This window comes from Abramis brama (assembly GCF_963993115.1).
Source record: "Abramis brama genome assembly, chromosome: 1".
NCBI classification, from domain to species: Eukaryota; Metazoa; Chordata; class Actinopteri; order Cypriniformes; family Leuciscidae; genus Abramis; species Abramis brama.
The window spans coordinates 31,984,874-32,004,977 of record NC_139963.1 but is presented as its reverse complement, the minus strand read 5'-3'; the positions used below and the strand labels follow the sequence as shown (position 1 = coordinate 32,004,977).

General features: G+C 36.7%; 1 gene segment (V, D, J or C); it reads left to right on the top strand.

Moving 5' to 3' along the window:
• Window positions 1–3,568: 3,568 nt before the first annotated feature.
• LOC311092749 (immunoglobulin heavy variable 3-74-like) lies at window positions 3,569–19,881 on the top strand. The segment is given in 2 exons: window positions 3,569–3,675; window positions 19,527–19,881.
• Window positions 19,882–20,104: the final 223 nt, after the last annotated feature.

The window sequence follows — 20,104 nt, the reverse complement described above, 5'->3', positions numbered from 1 at the left end:
GGGGGCGTGGTTAGCCATTGGTCAATTAGCATACATGCGCAGGGAAAAATAAATGTAGAAATGTGGAAATACAGAAATAAATAAATGTAGAAATGTGGAAATACAGAAATAAATAAATGTAGAAAAGTGGAAATACAGAAATAAATAAATGTAGGAATAAATAAATGTATAAATAAATACATATATAAATATATAAATAAATAAATATATAAATACATAAATATATAAATAAATGTATAAATACATAAATAAATACATATAGAAATGCATAAATAAATAAATAAATACATGTAAAAATACAGAAATAGCCATTTATATTACCAAAATGTATTTATTTTCACTATTATTTCTGCATTTATTTATTTATTTCTACTTTTATTTATTTATTTATTTATTTTTCGTTCTGTCATTTTTAGTCCTTCATACAAATCATTTAAAGATACGAGAATAATATAGCTACTATACACATCAACTAACTAACTAACTAACTAAAATAAATATTAAGCCCCGTTCACACCGCCAGCAACACACAGCGACAAAGCGACATAATCCCATTAATTTCAATGGAGCGCTGGCGACTTCCGGCGACATGAGCGACAGTGACCGTTGGCGACAGAATGTGGGCATGTCAAGCGACGCGAGACACGCGACAAAAGTTCAGAAATTTCAACTTTATGCAAATGAGAAGCGATTTTCACGAGCGACAACCAATAGGAAAGAAGACTTTCAGTGGAGCTCAGCTCACGTCACCATCTCGAGTGCAGGCAAGAAGACTTCGAGGGCGATTTCACTGCTTTATATGATTTGACTGTAACCACACACATAGATATAATAAAATGATGCATGGAAAAGAAACTGTTGACAGTCTCAGTGAGTTTAATTCACACATTTAGTTCGAGTGTTGTAATTTTATGATGCAAGTTTAGCACTGCTGCAGTTCATTTTACAGTTTCCCCTGCATTATGTTGACTATTAGGGACAAGAAAAATTAGAAATGACGTTTTAGTAATTTATGACAGTATGAGTTAATTTGTTGATTGATCGATCATTAATCTAGTAGGCTAAATGATTTAATCCACTGAACACTGCTGTGGTAATATAAAAACACTCTCCCAACAGCATACTGTTTCTTTTAGCCTAATTCCTAGTCAAATTAAAACGATATAGTTGTATATATCATTCACTTGTGATGGTATTTTGTATAGATATGGCCAGACGTGCAATCTACCAATAACATTAGAGCGACAGCACAACAAACGCCCACAAGCGACTTCACAGTACAGAGACTAGCCACATGCAACGACAAAATCGCTGGCGGTGTGAACGGGGCTTTAGAGTTCGAAATACAAAGATTTGAGTTTATTACTCTTTATGCCTTGTATGGATCCATTATATATATCTGATTCAGTAATATTCAGTAACCCTTATTCAAATTCAGTACATCCCAAACTGAATATTTAATTAGATTATGCAAATTCATCTTCCTCTTGAACCTTCATAATAAGTTCTGTATCCCTGTACAGCACGAAAATTCAGTACAACAATATGGAGCATAACGTTTTGGGATTTATTTTGCAAAGAGACACAGTGACTGAAATGACTGCAGCACTGTGCACAAAAACTGCCAATACAATATAATGAGATATTTTCACATTTAATAATGATTGATGAGTTAGAAAACAGCATTTCTGGAGATTTTAATATTTGAATAAGAACATTTCAATAAAGCTTAAGTTATTCTGTTGTTTGGTGATGTTTTTAACATTAAAAAAGCGAATAGCTCTCTAGAGTCTGTCTTAACAACAGAACATTGCAGAGGCTAAAGACACAGCTGTAGTAAAGGGACTCTGCCCATTCCTAAAACAGTCCTGTACCCACTCTCACCAGGACACGTCACTGTTTATCTGTTTGAAGAAACTCAGATTAAGTTACATGCTCATGCCAGCTGTAACGAAAAAAAAAAGTTATATCAAGAGGTGGTACTATTGCCCTTGAAATGAACCTCAATGGCTTCAAGCTCCACAAACTACAGTATTTGCTATCAGGATTTCAATGCAAATTATCTGATGTCTGTTTCATATTTAAACAACAGTTACTGCACTGTTGACTGGAGAACTCATCACTAGTTCAGCCTTGATATAAATCATGTTCACTTTGTATATTTTGCTGTTGCTGGCCGCAGTGTCTGGTAAGTATATTCCCTGAACAAAAAAAGAAAAGAAAAAAAACTCTTTTCTTATTGTAAATAAATACATGATCCTAATTATTTGTACAATTTTTTGTTTATCCACAGGTATTGACTCTCAGGTTGTGCTCACACAGTCTGAACAGTCAGAAGTTGTGGCTCCAGGTGGTTCCCACAAACTGACCTGTGCATGTAGTGGATTCACTCTTAGTAGCGGTTACATGCACTGGATCCGTCAGGCACCTGGAAAAGGACTTGAATGGATTATTTATTATTATTCAGATTCTTCTAAGAGCTCAGCTCAGTCAGTCCAGGGCAGGTTCACAGCAACTAAGGACAGCTCTAATTTCTATCTGCACATGAATCAGCTGAAGACTGAAGACACTGCAGTGTATTACTGTGCAAGAGACACTGTGGAAACACTAATACAAGCAGCTGTACAAAAACTCAAGAGAAATGAGGTGGACATGGTTGAGTTACACTGAAAAAGTGGAAGAGCCTCTGAAGTGACATGAAGTGTTTTGAATGTACATACATTAAATACAAAAACCTTTAAATATTAAAATTATTCTTTATTTTTAATCATAATGACTATTCTGTTTCCCACAGTATGTCTCAGTATGAAGTATATCTGTTCAGTTAAGCATACATTCCCTTATATTAATAATGGACTGGATTATTTTTTCTAATAATCCTTCTAACACAAAACTTCATTACTAATACATGGGTATTGTCAAGATGGAGCTTATATATAAAATTAAGATATGATTTTTAAAATTATTCAAAAATTAAACTTAACATGCACCATGATGCACCAAGTGCACCTGTAACTCCAGCAAACTTTAACTACATCCTGATAAACTGCAAATTCAGCATACAAGGGAGATACATGTGGAATCACAACCAGTTCATGAAACTACTTATGCCCACAACTGACAACACACTAATACCAATGTTATACTAATCCAGAAACGAGAAGAAACAACAGCAATATGCTTAAAAACAAACATTCATTAGAAATTACTGAATGTCCAAAAACAATTTATCTTTCCACTGTAGATTGTCACCACCAACCCCAGGCCAGACTTGGTGCTCTGGTTGCATCTCTGAAACATTGACTCAATAACAAATAACACACCACAAATAAATTACAGAAAGAAGTTGTATGCTGTTAAAGTAATGTAACTTTTCTCACTTATCAAATGTTTTTCAAGATTTTTTTCCCTTGTCTACTGTGATAATTTGCAGATTACTCCATTAAACTACAGTGTAAGTCTGCAAACCTCCAAAGATGCAAATGATTTTGTGGGAAGGGTCAACGTCTCCCAGACTCCTGAAAGTGTGTTATAAGTGATAACATAAACTGAACTTTCAGTCAGTTCATGTGTTCAGTAACTAAAACAGCTGCAGTGTAACTATAACTGTTTTACTGTCTTTTTCTGTTGTAATGGAGATGCTACTATATGGACTCCTACTGATGATTATTGCATGTGAGAAACTCTCATTTGTAGTAGATTATTATTTCATTGTTCTAAATCATCTAACATGATTTTTCCTCTGTTTTTCAGGTGTTAGTGGTCAGTCTTTGAGCTCCTCAGATTCTGTGGTGAAAAGACCAGGAGAATCAGTCACTCTGTCCTGCGGTGTCTCTGGATTCTCAATGAGCAGCTACTACAGCTGGATCCGTCAGAAACCAGGGAGAGGACTGGAGTGGATTGGATATAGACACTGGCTCAAGTGCATATTATGCTCAGTCTCTACAGGGCCAGTTCTCCATCACCAAAGACACCAGTAAAAACATACTGTATTTAGAGGTGAAAAGCCTAAAGACTGAAGACACAGCTGTTTATTACTGTGCAAGAGATTCACAGTAAGACAAAAGACTGCAGAGCGGCACTATTCATGTGATCTCTGAGAGCTCAAGATCTTTTTTCAGGAGACTTTCCCAAAATACAACAAGCTACTTTTAAATTTAAACCCTTAACATACTTTTCATGGAGGTCTTACTAAATGCACGAGAAGCATTATAGGCATACTGCAATCTTTAAAGTTAGGGTATTCAATTTCGCTGTGGCTAGCAATAGCAAGCTAGCTTTAAAAGCATGAGATCCCACCCTCCCTTCAGAGCGTCTCCAAAGCCATGCCTCCTCCAAAACACATGAACATGCAGGTTGCGCACAGCCAGAGCAGATTCAGCAAAGCAAAATAAGAGATGTCTTTAAATTACTTCATGTCTCAAAGCACATAACATTACAATAATAATGCACGTAAACAACTTAAAGAACTCTTACTTGTACCACCTGACTGCTGCAGATTCATTTCGGCGTTGATAGTGTTGACATAGAAACATAAATCTGAGTCTGAGAACACGAACAGCTCCGGGCAGAACATCATGGGTTGCCTTCTCTAAATTACGGTTACGACATGGTGTGAACGGAGCATTAGCTAGTTGTTTTGGTTCAGGAGGAACTGTAAAAGATGGCTTCTCTTTGTTTGTGGTGTCGGGTGACTGACGTCTGTCTAACCCTGCATAGCCTCATGGAAAGCGCTAATGATCATATGCACGTAAAAACTAATTTTCATGTAATAAATTGCAAGAGAAATACAATGTGTGCTACGGAGACGCATTTTACGCTAACACTTTGTTGTGATGGTCCCCACTACAGACATTCTACTGACTACAAGTAACTTTGTAAGTACATGTAAAATTATTCGACTACCCCTACTCTATATAAGGGATTGTTTACTAATACACTAATAAGAGATTTATCTTCATGTTTACTCACAAAATTGTAAAAAGGGCTCTTTAAAACGCTGACAAACAGACTTATTCATGGTGTATACTGTTGTAAATGTAAATTTTTCATGTTGTTGGTGTCAGACACTGACTGAGTCAGCGGTCATTAAACCTGGAGGATCTCACAAACTTACCAGTAAATCCAAAACACACATTTGAATCAATAAAAGAATGGCTTCAGCAAAGAAAGAGGAGTCTTCCAGACCTGAATCCGACAGAAAAATCTGTGGGGGACCCGTGGACACTGTGCAGAGGAGAGCAATTTAACAGATCTGGAATATTTTTGCAAATAAGACGAAAAATATTCAAGCTGATAGTCTCCTAGTCAAACAGTTTGAGTGCTGTAATAAAATCAAAGGGTGCTTCAACTAACTATTAGTTCAGGGGTGTGCACACTTATGAAGTAGTTGTGTTTTTTTTTTTTTTTGCAGAATGTACAAAACAAGACAGGGAACAAACAACACTGTAAGACACTTCCATTGAGGTAAATACAGAGTTTGAAAAAAGGAAGGAGCAAGGGTGAAGACAAGCACGTGGCCAGTATACATCAAAGGAATGAAAATATTTTATCAAAGTTAAGTAAATATTTTGATAAAGAGAGACATAAAGTTTCAGACTTTCTATTACGTTTTTTGAAGTATTTGAAGCTCTGAAACATTTGAGTAAACTCACATAGAAATATATTAAAGGAGGGCTTACATTTTTTCCCATTTACAAGTATTGTCAGGAAGCATACAACGGATCCAGTAGCGAGTCGAAATAAAGTTTATTGTAAACAGTTAGTAGTAGAACAAACAGAATAGCTGGCAAATAACGGCACCCAACAGGTCCTAGGAAACACGAGCACTGCAGAGTAGAATCTCGGTAGAATCTTCTCCACGGTAGAGGAGAAATGACGCGCCGTGATAATCCTCAACACAGGCAGACCACAGCTCAGGCAGAAACGACAACAGGAGATCCGTGCAAACCGAGAGCAGGACCAGAAACTGCACAGAACAGAGATCAGCACAGGAACCAGCAAACCAAACGATCTGACACTGAACATGAGTAACACAGCCCTACATATAGGACTAATAAACGAGACACACCTGCGACTGATCTGATCGCTCGTCAATTTTTAATGAACTCGGACTTGTCACGCACTCGGATGAATTTGTACTCGGACTTGACACGGACTCGGACATTTTAGATTCGGAAAATTTGCCAAGTACAGTCGAGTCCGAGCACTGGAGGACACAATATTATTCAAAAACGAAACGAAACGAAACTGCTTACATTGTGTTGTGTCAATGTTGAGCACTGTAGCCAATCACAGATATGTATATTAAGCGCATGAACACAGTGGCCAATCAGAGGCGTTTTGAGTCACCATGCGGAGAAGTCGCTCAAAACTTATATTCAGAATCAGCGCGAGTTTTATCCTTTCGCAAATCTCCTCATAAACAACAAAGTCTTGACGCGATATAAATAAGAGATTCGCTGTTCAGTGCGGACAACTTCAGTGTTTATGACGAGAGTTTCAGTGAGAGTGCAGAACGCGGTAAGTAAGTGATACAATCTAAATAATATATTTTTTCATGCTTGTAGAGGACCAGTGGTTACGTTCACACTGTAAATTAAAAAGAGTGATAACTGCTTTTAAATGTGGGAGAGAATCCGCATAATTTTAGTCCTGTGAGTCATGAAATTGCGATGATTGACACAGTAACCATAGCAACATGAGAACGCGATAACCAAAGCAACATTTTGGCGTCTAATAATGTTATGATTTTTGTTACATTGATTTAGCCTACACTTTAGTCATAAGTTTACATACACCTTGCAGAATCTCCAAAATGTAATATTTATTTATTTTTTAATGAGGATGATCATAAAAACATTGTTTCTATTTATTACTGCCCTGAAAAATCTTTTTCACATAATGGATGTTTAATAGCCTAGTCCACAAGAAAAAATGCAAACACAAAATACAAGACAAATAACATAGGCTTGATTTTAATATTGTGTTTCATTACCTGAATGATCCACAAGTTTTTTTTTTTTTTAATGGCTGTTCATGAGGAAAAATCCTCCAGCTCCTGCACATTCTTTGCTTTTCCAGCATCTTCTGCATATTTGACTCCTTACTAGCAGTGACTATGATTGTGAGATCCATCTTGTCACACTGAAGACAACTGATGGACTCATACACAACTATTACAAACCCTGCAAACATTTAGTGATACTCAAGAAGGAAGCAACCATTAGGAGCCAGGGGGTGTACATTTTTGAACTGGATCATTGGTGTAAATTGCTCTTATTTTATTTAAAAAATAATTAATTAATTTAGTCCTGCCATTTAGAGGCTAAATAAGATATTAGCATGTAAAACAAAATAAGATAATCAAAATAAATAAAAATGAAAAAATCGTCATCTTGCTCAAAAGTTTACTCCTGGCTCTTAATGCATCGTGTTATATTCTTGAGCATTACCTTGCAGAATTAGAACTCAGAACCTCTAACACGCTTGGCAAAAGCTCTACCCCTAGACCACTTAAATACACGCTTAAATTAGTCGGATCAACATATATGAACGACCATTTCAACCCAATCAATGTATTATTTAAATCGATTGCTGGACATCGTAATGCTATATCTGTTTTATGATTAAGCATTGTGATTAAGCATTGTGTTAGGCCGTAAATACATTATGCTGTAAATACATGACATCCGATCAAATTACCTCATCTTTTGCCGTCAAAACTGTCTGCGTTTAAGCAGCGTGGCTATATGACAGGTCTCGTGCAGATTGCTGCCTCGGCAAATCGCGCTATACTACTGTTCTCGACAATGTAGGCTACGTTACCTTTGTAAAAGTAGGGATTTTTAGCATTTACTAGCATGAAGAACAAATATAGACACAGGCTGTGCATGGAGATCGATATAATTAAAACTCTCTTCGATACAAAGACATAGGCTACCCTGTGTGAGTTCCTGTGTTTAATGTTGATCACATTATATGAAGATCCACACGATTGCAAATGTCACATTGATTTTATACAACAGTTCAACAAACGAAATATTAATATTAAGTGATGTTCATTTTCAACACAGTTGTCAGTATTTTTACAATAAATAATAGCTCCAACGAAAGCCACAGCAGAACTGCAGCACACAGCAATGTTTGTGAACGAATCTGCGGCTTTGAACGAATCATTAGAGTCAATGATTCAATGATTAATTCATAAATACTGCCACTTGCTTCATTTCTGAATGACTCGATGACTCACCACCTACTGGCGGTTTTAATTTAATATTTAAAAGCATCACTTCGTTTTTACCATCACTGCATATTTATCTATTTAACATTTTATTTTTATTTTATTTAAAGCATTGTTTATTTTATAAAGGTATTTGTAAAGGTAAAAATGCACTTGAAAAAATCGATTTAAGGGGGCAAATATTGTCCCTTACTGAAAAAGGTGTGACTGAAGAGTGTGGGTACGCAGAAGGATATTAAGCCTCTTGGGGTACAACTCTAAAAAGTTTGAGAACCACTGGGAGTGGGTTAAGGAATAGAACAAAATAAACATCAAAGCACAATACACATACCAAAGGGCAGAAAGTAGGCCTAGTCTACTCCCATGGTTTGAATATGACACAGCCCCACCTAAGATATTTTTCACCAGCCGCCACTGGGTATAGCATCGCATACCTTATCATAACCTTTAATTGTAATTCTAACTCTATATTTATTAATGAAATCATTATGAGATAAGAAATATCCATTATCATCTAATAAATCATGAATAAAAATAATGCCTTTACTATACCAATCACTTTTAAACAGAGATTTCCTATTAATAACTATAGCCCTATTGTTCCAAATAGTGGAGATGTGAGGGGAAAAATTCTGGGTAAATCATTTTCCAAAAAAGCAATACTTGTTTATGAAAATTAGACAACTTCAGAGGAATTTTACAGAGATCAAGATCACATCTCAACACAAATTCAAGGCCGCCAATATTATTGAAAATGTGATTGGGAATATGGTACCATATTGAGTGTGACTTTGCTAAACACTCTTTCAGCCATTTTATTCTGAAAGTACCAAGAAGAGATTCAAAATCAATGGCTCTCAAACCTCCATGTTCATACTCTTTAACCATGTGGAATTTACGTAAATAATGTGTTTTATTTCTCCATATAAATTTAAATAAAATTGAATTCACTGATTTAACTATATTGGGGCAGTATACAAAGCATGAAATAAATAGATACGTTTAGATATTCCCTCAATTTTAGTCAAGAGGATTCTACCCAATAAAGATAGGTCTCGAAATAACCAGTGATTTAGGGATTTCTTCATATTGTCTATCTTAGAGTTAAAATTTGAATGTTCTCTATTAACAACATTTTTGGTAATCATAACCCAGGTACTTAACCTCCTTTTTCACTGGAATGCCCTCTATATCTTCTAAATCACAATTATGGATAGCCATTAATTCACACTTTTTAAAGTTTAGGGTCAGACCTGATGCCTTTGAAAAGATAGCAATTTGATCAATAACTAATGGAAGCGCTTCCACTTGCTCTTTATTTTTAAGAAATAAAAGGGTGTCGTCTGCAAATTGGCTTATAGTAAAGGTTCTACCGAGAATGTCTATGCCTACATTGTCCTCAATTTTTTTTTAATAAATAAAGACATCAATTCGACTGCAAGATTAAAAAGTAATGGTGAAATAGGACATCCCTGACGGATTTCTCGTTTAATTTGAATTCTGGGTGATGAACCTAAGTTAAAGGGACACTCCACCCATTTGCATTAAGCTTTGCATTGTTAGAAACCCAGTCATACTGTTGAATGGTCGTGCAACACTCTCTCATTTTCCACTGAGACGGGAGAAATCCGTTATTTACCTCTTACACTTCCTCCTACAATGACGCAAAAATCGTAATTTTGCGTCATTGTAGGAGGAAGTGTAAGAGGGGGGGATTTCTGTTGAGACTACAAGCACTAGTTCCTCATCTCTCCCAGGGGTGGGACCCGCTCACGCTACAGACCGATTACAGATCAGTGGGTGGGACTTTACTCTCTGAAACTGAAAGCAATATCCTCCATCTTGTTTGAAGCTAAGCTAACAGGCGCTGTGGAGACAGATGTAAAGTTATGACAATAGCGGAGGAGAGTGCTCAATATGATATAGAAGAAGAGGATTTCGGAAGTCTGATGCTTGAATCAGGTGTTTGTGGCTACCTTTACAAGCCGCATTATAGCGAAGAGCAGCCGAGGCAGAAGACCTGCCTGCCGCGGACGAGGAGCCCGGACTGGCTCGAGTTAGGGCGGACTGGTGGCGCCGGTGATCTCACTATGCAACTACGAACCGCTACGAACACAGAGATGGAGTCCGTCTGTGGCAAAGAATTTCAACGATGACAATTTCTCCTGGACGAAATCTCTGAATCAGACGAGGACACGGACGTTTGTGTTGTGAACTATCCTAGTTTCGCACCGCATATGTTCTGACTGAACATCCAGGTACCGTGCAATAATTCACCTTTTCGAAAGAAATACAAACGAGGAGTAATGCACTAATGAGTTCGCCAACTAACTAGACATTTTGTGTAAAATGAATTTCAAGCTCTGGTGGTAGCTAGCCTTGTAGACGGAAGAGTGATTTCTCTTATAGGCAGATATGCGCTGTTCTGGATTAGTGGGAGTGGCTTGCGGAGCTGTGCAATGTGGTGCATTGTGGGAGTTGTTGTCTTTCATACAAATGCTTCCTGAAGTTATTTTTTGTCTTTCCTCGGTCACGAAGGCACCAAATTCAAAATTTATTTTACATTTCGACTACATATATGACCCACTTTAAATAAAAAACAATGTTCAAATGGGTGGAATGCCCCTTTAAGGGAAACGCTACTGAAAATATCATTATAGAACATGGAGATCACTCTACAAAACATAGGACCAAAGCCAAACATTTCTAGAGATTTAAACAGAAAAGGGTGTTCAAGGGTATCAAATGCCTTGAAAAAGTCTAGAAATAGAAGTAAGCTTGTCTGAGGAATTAAATAATTATAATCAAGCATATCATGGACTAATCTAATATGACTGTGAATACTTCTCCCTTTGATAAAAGCCGATTGTGTTTCACTGATAATTTCACCGATGCCTTTTTTAAGTCTATTTGCAAAAACACGAGAAAGCAATTTGAAATTACACAAAAGAGTTATTGGTCTCCAATTGTCTAAAAATAATTTATCCTTGTTAGACTTTGGAACTAGAATAATTAAGCCATGCTTCATTGATGACGACAATTCACCTTTACCTACACGTTTTTAGTGCTTCAAAAACTAAGATTCTTATTTCGGGCCAAAAATGTTTATATAGTTCTACTGTGATGCCATCAATACCTGGGGACTTTCCATTAGACATTTGTTTAATCGCAATGTCTAATTCTGAAATCTCAATGTCAGCTTCCATCATATTTCTAAAATTAGGGTCTATTATAGGAACTTTATCTTTTAAGTAGGAAAAGAAAAAATCACAATCTCTTTTTGTAAATTTTGATTTATATAAATCACTATAGAAGGAATAGATGTAATCATCAATCACTGTTTTCTCTTCACTTATACAGTTATTAATGCTTAGTTTATTAATAGTTTTTAAAGCTTGTTCATGTTTTTCTAAATTAAAGAAATATGAAGAATTTTTTTCCCCCTCCTCAATCCACCTGGCTCTTTAGCGTATGAATGCTCCTTTAGCCTTTTCAGTATACAAATCATCCAGCTCTAAATGAAGAGAGTGAAGTTCCTTCTGCTCTCTCTCGCTAAGAATATCTTTATTACCAAAATAATTTAGTCTTGATAAAATTATCTGCCTTGATTTTCTAGCATTTACAATTTGTTTCCCTTCTTTAATTGCCAATTTTTTATGTTAAATTTAACCCATTCCCATTTTCCAATTGAAGTTAATTCAGGCATAGTTTTAACATTGTTAATCATTAACAAAACAGAGTTACAAAATGATTCACACTTTAACAGATTGTTGTTAAACTTCCAATGAGTTCTGGTAAATGGTGAACTGCCATTGCTCCTAAGAGAAAGTGAAATAGCACTGTGATAAGTTAAAACTGAAGGAGAAATATCACAGTCAAATGAGGAAGAAAGAAGATTACTAGTTATCAACCAAAAATCCAATCTAGAACGTTGAATGCGCCCTGAAAAAGACCCCCATGTAAATTGTTTTTTAAGTGGGTTCCTTACACGCCAAACATCAATTAGATCAAGAAACTGGGATATGTTATAGATTAGGGGGTTATAAGAAAAAGTGTTAAAAGGAGTGGGATACCTATCCTGCCATTCATCTGGAACGGCGTTAAAATCCCCCCCAATAAAAATTTTGTCTTTAAAATATGTGTTCTTCCAGTCGTCAATTCTTGTAGCCATATTCTGAAAAAACAACTTATTTGCGGCCTTGTTAGTGTAACCATAGATGTTGATCAAGATGTAATTACATTCATTTGCCTCAAGAACCACCATAATCCAGTGACCCTCGTTATCGCCTGAACTTGCAATCATTTTGCTGTCCATTCGTAAAACAAAAAGGCGACCCCTGCTGAGTGGGAAGTTCCATGAGAAAAAAAAGCCTCTCCACCCCATTGTGACTTCCAAAATCTTACATCTACATCAGTTGAATGAGTCTCTTGAAGAAAGAAACAATTGACTTTTACTTGCTCCTTGCAAAAAAGAAAAAGTGCCTTACGTTTAACATTACACCTAATACCTCAAACATTTAAAGATAACAAAGAAAAAGACATAAACTTGAATGAAAAGAATAATAATTGAAAAAACTGCTAGCTTTCAAATATCGTACCTCTTGCACAGGCATAGTAACACATTTAAGGCCGATATAACGTATGAACTTAACATTAGCCCTGGACTACAATGAAAAACGTTCAAGTAATATTTTCAATATAATCTTTGTATATAGAATTCTGAATGAAGTACCTGGTCCCCTACAATCACATGATCTTTATCAAAGATGTTTATGTGCCTTGATATTCAGAAATAAAAGTTACATCTCAACAACAGACACATCACTGCGTTTAACGTGGATTAAGCTGTCACTCTCTGACCATTAATAACTGCGTATTCATCGCGAAGGTATGCTTTCAAGTTTTTTTTTCTTTGGGCCAAAGACGAGCATGAGCCTCCCTGTCGTCCTTGCAGAAATCCTCTCTAAAGCAGATTTTTCTCTCCATGCAAACCGGTGCATTCTTTGACATCTTCCAAACCACATTGCGTACAGTTCTCATGCCAAATTGAATGATGATTTGCCGAGGTCTTGCGCCCTTCAATGTTTTGCCAAGACGATGAACTGTGTCCACTGTATTCTGCAATTGTTCAGGAGAGTGGGGGACAATCTGTGAAATAATATCAATCACGACACTTCTGACATCCTCATCTTCTCTTTCTGGAACCCCATTAAGCCTCAAACACCATCTGCGTTTATATCGGTCATGTTCCACGCATTTCTGTTTCAACATTTCGTTTTCCTTGTGTAAATGAGTCACCTGTGACCTCAACTTATCTACATCCTCCTTAACGCCTTTTAACACCGTCGTATTGGCATCGAGAGACTCCGTAATTTTCACAATTGCATCAGTGTTCTCCTTCAGTTGGAATTCAAAGGCGCGAATGTATTCTGAATTCTCGTCAAACTTACGACTGAGGCTTTGGATGGTGGCGTAAAGAACGCTAGTGGAAATCTCATCCTTCTCCTGCACTGCTTTCACTCTTTTGGGCCCAGGACTTTTGATGGGGGTGTGAGGCATTGTCTGCTGTCGAGCATCTTTAGCAGATGACACTTCAACCCAGTTCACATCAGTTTCCTCCCTGACAACACCTGAAGCTGTCGACACATAGGCATGTTCTCCAGTTTTCCCCGCCATATCGCTTCAGCTAGTGCAACGTAGAAAGGCAAGCGAAAAGTCTTACAAAAACAAAAGTTCACACGAAAGTAGCAACAAAAAAGCTTTAAAGCATTTAACCCTTGTATGGTGTTCGGGTCTGTTGGACCCGTTTTCATTTTTTATCAAAAGAAAAATGATACAATTAATTATTTTTTCAAACTGAGACTCATTGGCCTTGGCTCATTTTCTGTGAGGAATATATATCAGAACACATTTTCAATGAAAACACACTGTACACCCCCCCTACACATTTATATTACACACAGGATGTTCGGGTCCACTGGACCCGGGGCTAATGAAAGTGTGGAAATTGTAGGTCCTGTGTACCTTTACTCTGTCCTCCTCCTGTCAGGGCCTGCTGTTAGTGTGTGTATGTTCTTGTATGGTTTATGAGGACACACATGTGTATAATGACATGGGTATTACAACGTAAACATGGTTTATGACGACATCTGTGTCCTCATACTAAAACATACTAAATGGTGTTTTTTGAAATTCAAAAAATGCCAAATGTTTTCTGTGATTGGTAGGTTTAGGGGTAGGGTTAGTGTAGTAGGGGGATTACTGTTGTTGTTGTTGTTGTTGTAGTAGGGGGATAGATTATACAGTTTGTACATTAGAAAAACCATTATGCCTATGGAGAGAGACCGTACACCACATATCCAAGTGAGTGTGTGTGTGTGTGCACGTGTATGTATGTGTGTGTGTGTGTGGGTGTGTGTTTTGTGTGTGTCTGTGTGTGTGTTGTGGGTGTGTGTGTTGTGGGTGTGTGTATGTGTGTGCATGAGTGTGTGTGTGGGTGCGTGTGAGAGAGAGATTGTGTGTAAGTGTGAAAGAGTGCAAGAGTGAGTTTTGTTTCTACTCCTGCCATTCTCACACGAGGTTGCAATACTTAAATGTGATCTAACAAAGGTAAAAAGAAAATATTAACCATATATGCTGTTTATATTGCTTGTAATTGGGATGAAGTAAACATCTGTTGAGTATTTTAATATTAATTGTTTGATTATGTTGAATTAAAAACCCAAAAATGCAGCGGGTCCACCAGACCCACGAACACTGGCTGAGTAACAAAAATATGAACACCACACAAGGGTTAAATAAGTAAATGAAATAACCACAGACCAGGAATAAACGGCCTTTTACACAAATATATCAGAGCCTGTGTAAAGTTTGACTTGTCACTCTGCCATATTGACACGCTCCCTAGTTGTGTTTCACCCCTGAAATGTGTCACTTCAGTTTTCAGTGGCATTACATTATATAGGCTGCACTTTTTGCATTAAAGGTGCAAATGTTCTGACATGATTTATGCTCGTTTCATTTTATACATCACAAAAACCAGCTGTTTTAGCAGGTTTGTAGACTTTAAATCCATTGTGCAATACATGACAGCTATTACATGACTCAGAAGGGAGGGATGAGGAATGGAGGGGAAGTCAGTTTGTAATATATAGATTTTTACGTCAATGCAAATCTCCACCCTTCTCTCATGTAAACAGGAGCACACAGACATAATAAAGGTTCTTAGTGTTTTACAGAGCCACAGTGAAATACAACCAGAATCATGTACTGCTTTTGGCAACTGCACCCTGTGAGTATTTTCAGCTCATACACAAAAATAAATAAAATACAATTATAAACAGAGCTCAGTTTGTATTACTGATATAATGCTTTAATGATTGTAGGTCTTTTCTGTTTGAGCTGAATCAGCCTCCTGTCATGGTAGTAAAACGTTCACCATCGCCTGTAAGATCACTGAATATTCAGTCTGGATCTGGATATTCATGAATATCAACTGGATATTCAACCACAAACTGGAACAGACATTGGATCAAAACAGATGGAGTGGATTGGCGGTTTCTATAGTTCCAGTAGCAATGGTGTCAAAGATTTACTGAAAAAAAAAAAGAAAGAAAAAATCAGTTTCTCACCTGAATCCTCCAGCAACACAGTAACAAAACTTAAACAATGAAGACACAGCTGTGTATTATTGTAACATTGAAAGTGCAGTTTATTAATACTAAACAAGATGAAACAAACCATGGCAAGGCATGGCATGGCACAGAACTCAAAACAAAATCATGAACAAGGACATGACCCTTACCAACAGTGGCCAGGGAAACAATACTTGACAAGGAACAAGGCAAACATGAGGGCTTAAATACACAAGGCTAAATGACAAGACAAGGGACACCTGTGAACATAAGACAATCAACCAATGACAACACAGAACACATGGCAGGATCACATGAGGGCCAGGGAATCACATGACAAGACATGAAACATGGACCAAACCAAGACGTGACAGTTATTGTGCTCGCTATACACTGTGCCACAAACTGCCACAGTTCCTGCACAAGAACTCTTCAGTGATGACATTTTCAATAAAAATATATATATATATATATATTTGTTGACATAATATTAAACCTTTCAGAGTTAATGTGTGTAGACTATTATGTCAAATGACAAAATACCAAAAGTTTGCATGTCAATAAATAAATGTTTTGGACACAGAATAGGTCAGATGACGTTTTAGACTTTGTAAATCAGTTTTCTTTAAGTGTCTTTACATTAAAATCATCTGCTAAATGGCAAGTAATAAAGTTTAAGTTAAAAGGTAACACTTTACAATAAGGTTCATTAGTTAACATTAGTTAATGTATTAACTAACATGAGCTAACCATGAGCAATACATGTGCTACTGTATTTGTTAATCTTTGTTAACACAGCTGTTCATTGTTTGTTCATGTTTGTTCACAGTTAACTAACAAGATTTGAATAAAGTATTAGTAAATGTTGAAATTAACATTAACAAAGATTAATAAATGTTGTATAAGTGCAATTCATTATTAGTTCATGCTAACTAATGTAATTAACTCATGTTAACTAATGAACCTTATTGTAAAGTGTTACCATTAAAATAATTCAGACACCAGAAGGGTGCACCCTTTCTCATTAAATGAATAACTGGTGGTTGTGATGAACCAGTTTTGTTTGAACACACCTACTCGACTCTGTTACATGCATGAGTAAATGCAAACTCAACTGTCATATTTCCTATTTAAACAACTAGTAAATGAGTGTTCAATCTGAAGAGGAAAAACAATGTTCTCCCTAAAGCTCTTTCTGCTGTTGGCAACTGCACACAGTGAGTGTTTTTTATATTTTAAAATTCTGAAGGAGTTAAGGGGAAGTTTTGTTTAGGAAGTTTTAGGGAGTTGAAATGTAAAACCCAATTCAATTTGATCAGTATTGTGATTCTGTGTAAATCATTTTCTGATTGTTGGTCTTTGTAGGTATTGACTCTCAGGTTGTGCTCACACAGTCTGAACAGTCAGTAGTTGTGGCTCCAGGTGGTTCCCACAAACTGACCTGTGCATGTAGTGGATTCACTCTTAGTGACTATAGGATGCACTGGATCCGCCAGGCACCTGGAAAAGGACTTGAATGGATCTTGCACTATTATACTGACTCTAGCAAAGGCTCAGCTCAGTCAGTCCAGGGCAGGTTCACAGCAACTAAGGACAGCTCTAATTTCTATCTGCACATGAATCAGCTGAAGACTGAAGACACTGCAGTGTATTACTGTGCAAGAGACACTGTGGAAACACTAATACAGGCAGCTGTACAAAAACTCATGAGAAATGAGGTGGACATGGTTGTTACACTGAAAAAGTTTTTTTTTTCTAATTACCTTTCTACCACTTAATAACCTCCAATATGCTGTCAATATGGAGCTTATTTTAACAAAAAAGCTGAAGATACAGTATGATTTTTAAAATAATAAACCAAACATGCACCATTATGCACATATAAATCCATGATTCTTTAAATGTATCTTGATAAGCTGCAAATCCAGCCTACAAGGCAGATAAATGTGGAATCACAACCAGCTGGTTCTAAAATGAGTGAGATGCACCATATGCATATAGTGCGGCATAGGCCTTGTGGCACACACCCTCTGAACTCTCCCTCACAGACATGCTAGCTCAGCACTTTTTATCGTTCGGGATTTATTGTTCTTCAGCCCTCTGGCGTAACTCTCACTGGATTTATTTTCTGAGCAGTTTTCTGAGGCTTCCGATCACCTCATCTGTGATCGCTTCTCACAACGGCCACTGACTATCACATGAGCAAATAACAACTGTTTCACAATCACGCTCGAATCTCTAGTCAGATGCACTCAAACCATTGATACATTGATGCACAATAACTGAAAGAAATATCAGACAATATTAAAATTGATTTCCAGGCCAGGAAAAATAATAATAGAAATAAATGAAATACTTTATTAGCATATGGCAACTTGTATTCCAAGTAGCCTGTATGTACGGTTGAGATTGTGAGTTTACATAATAATAATAATTCAAAAAATAAGAGGGATCATACAACTGTAATATTTTTATTTACTGCCCTGGTGAAGCTGTTTCACTTAACAAATATAATCCACAAGACAAAATAACATCAATTTATATTAATACCCCATTAAATAATTTACAAACACTGTTAAAAAAAAAGTGTGTAGAAATAGGGCTGTAACGAATGAATCCATTGGAGGCAAGATGGAGCGGACCCAAATGCAACTTTAATAATAATAAACAAAATCAAACATAAAGACTAGTGAACGTGAACGTGAACGTGAACGTGAACGAGAACAAGAACATTCAATACTAGACAAAGACACAGGGCAAACATGAGGGCTTAAATACACAAGACTAACGACTAGACAAGGGACACCTGTTAACAATGAACCAATGACAACATGACACAGACAAGGGAACACATGGCGGGATCACATGACATACATGAAACAGGAACAAGGAACAACCCACAACTGACAAGGACACAATTTACAGTATAATTATGAAGGGATTTTCTGGATTTTTTTTCCCTTTTTTTTTTACAGGTGTTTTACCTGTATTTTGAATTACACATTGCTTAGGGGTTAATGGACATTACAGTAAAATTACTAGATAATGTCCTGGCAGATAATTACCAGTACATTTTCAATGTATGCTTAAGTTGATTCTTAATACTCTGTAATTTTCTGGATGTCCTGCACATTCTTTGGTTATTAAGAATAAAAATGTCAACCTTTGAACTGGGAGATTTTTGTGTAATTCCAATTATTATTTTGTCTTTTGGACTTTATTTAAACATATGTTATGTGAATAAGCTTCACCAGGGCAGAATTGGGTCAATTTAAAATATTTATTATTTATCAAATACAAGTTAAGATTTGTTCCCTCTTATTTACTGTAAAAAACATTTAGATATTCAAATTAAACTACAGTGTAAGACTTCAAACATCCAAAGATGCAAATTATTTTGTGGGAAGGGTCAACGTCTCCCCGACTCCTGAAAGTGTGTTATAAGCTGAACTTTCAGTCAGTGCATGTGTTCAGTGACTAAAACAGCTTCAGTGTAACTATAACTGTTTTACTGCCTCTTTCTGTTGTAATGGAGATGCTACTATATGGACTCCTACCGATGATTATTGCATGTGAGAAACTCCCATTTGTAGTAGATTATTATTTCATTGTTCTAAATCATCTAACATGATTTTTCCTCTGTTGTTCAGGTGTAAGTGGTCAGTCTTTGACCTCCTCAGATTCTGTGGTGAAAAGACCAGGAGAATCAGTCACTCTGTCCTGCGGTGTCTCTGGATTCTCAATGGGCAGCTACTGGATGCACTGGATCCGTCAGAAACCAGGGAGAGGACTGGAGTGGATCGGCCGCATTGATGGTGGCACTGGCACTATTTTTGCTCAGTCTCTACAGGGCCAGTTCTCCATCACCAAAGACACCAGTAAAAGCATGCTGCATTTAGAGGTGAAAAGCCTGAAGACTGAAGACACAGCTGTTTATTACTGTGCAAGAGATTCACAGTAAGACAAAAGACTGCAGGGCTGAACAAAAACTACTCATGTGATCTCTGAGGGCCCAAGGGCACTTTTTCAGTACACTTCCCTAAAATTAAAAAGCTACTTTATAAATATATTGATTTAAATCCTTAACATACTTCTTCATGGAGGTCTTTCTAAATGAACCTAAAGCATTGTAAGCATTGATCTAATGCAGACAAATAAGTGACCTTTAATGCTTGTTAAATCTGTATGAGATTTTAGTAACTGATGACTTAGTCATGGTCAGAATGAT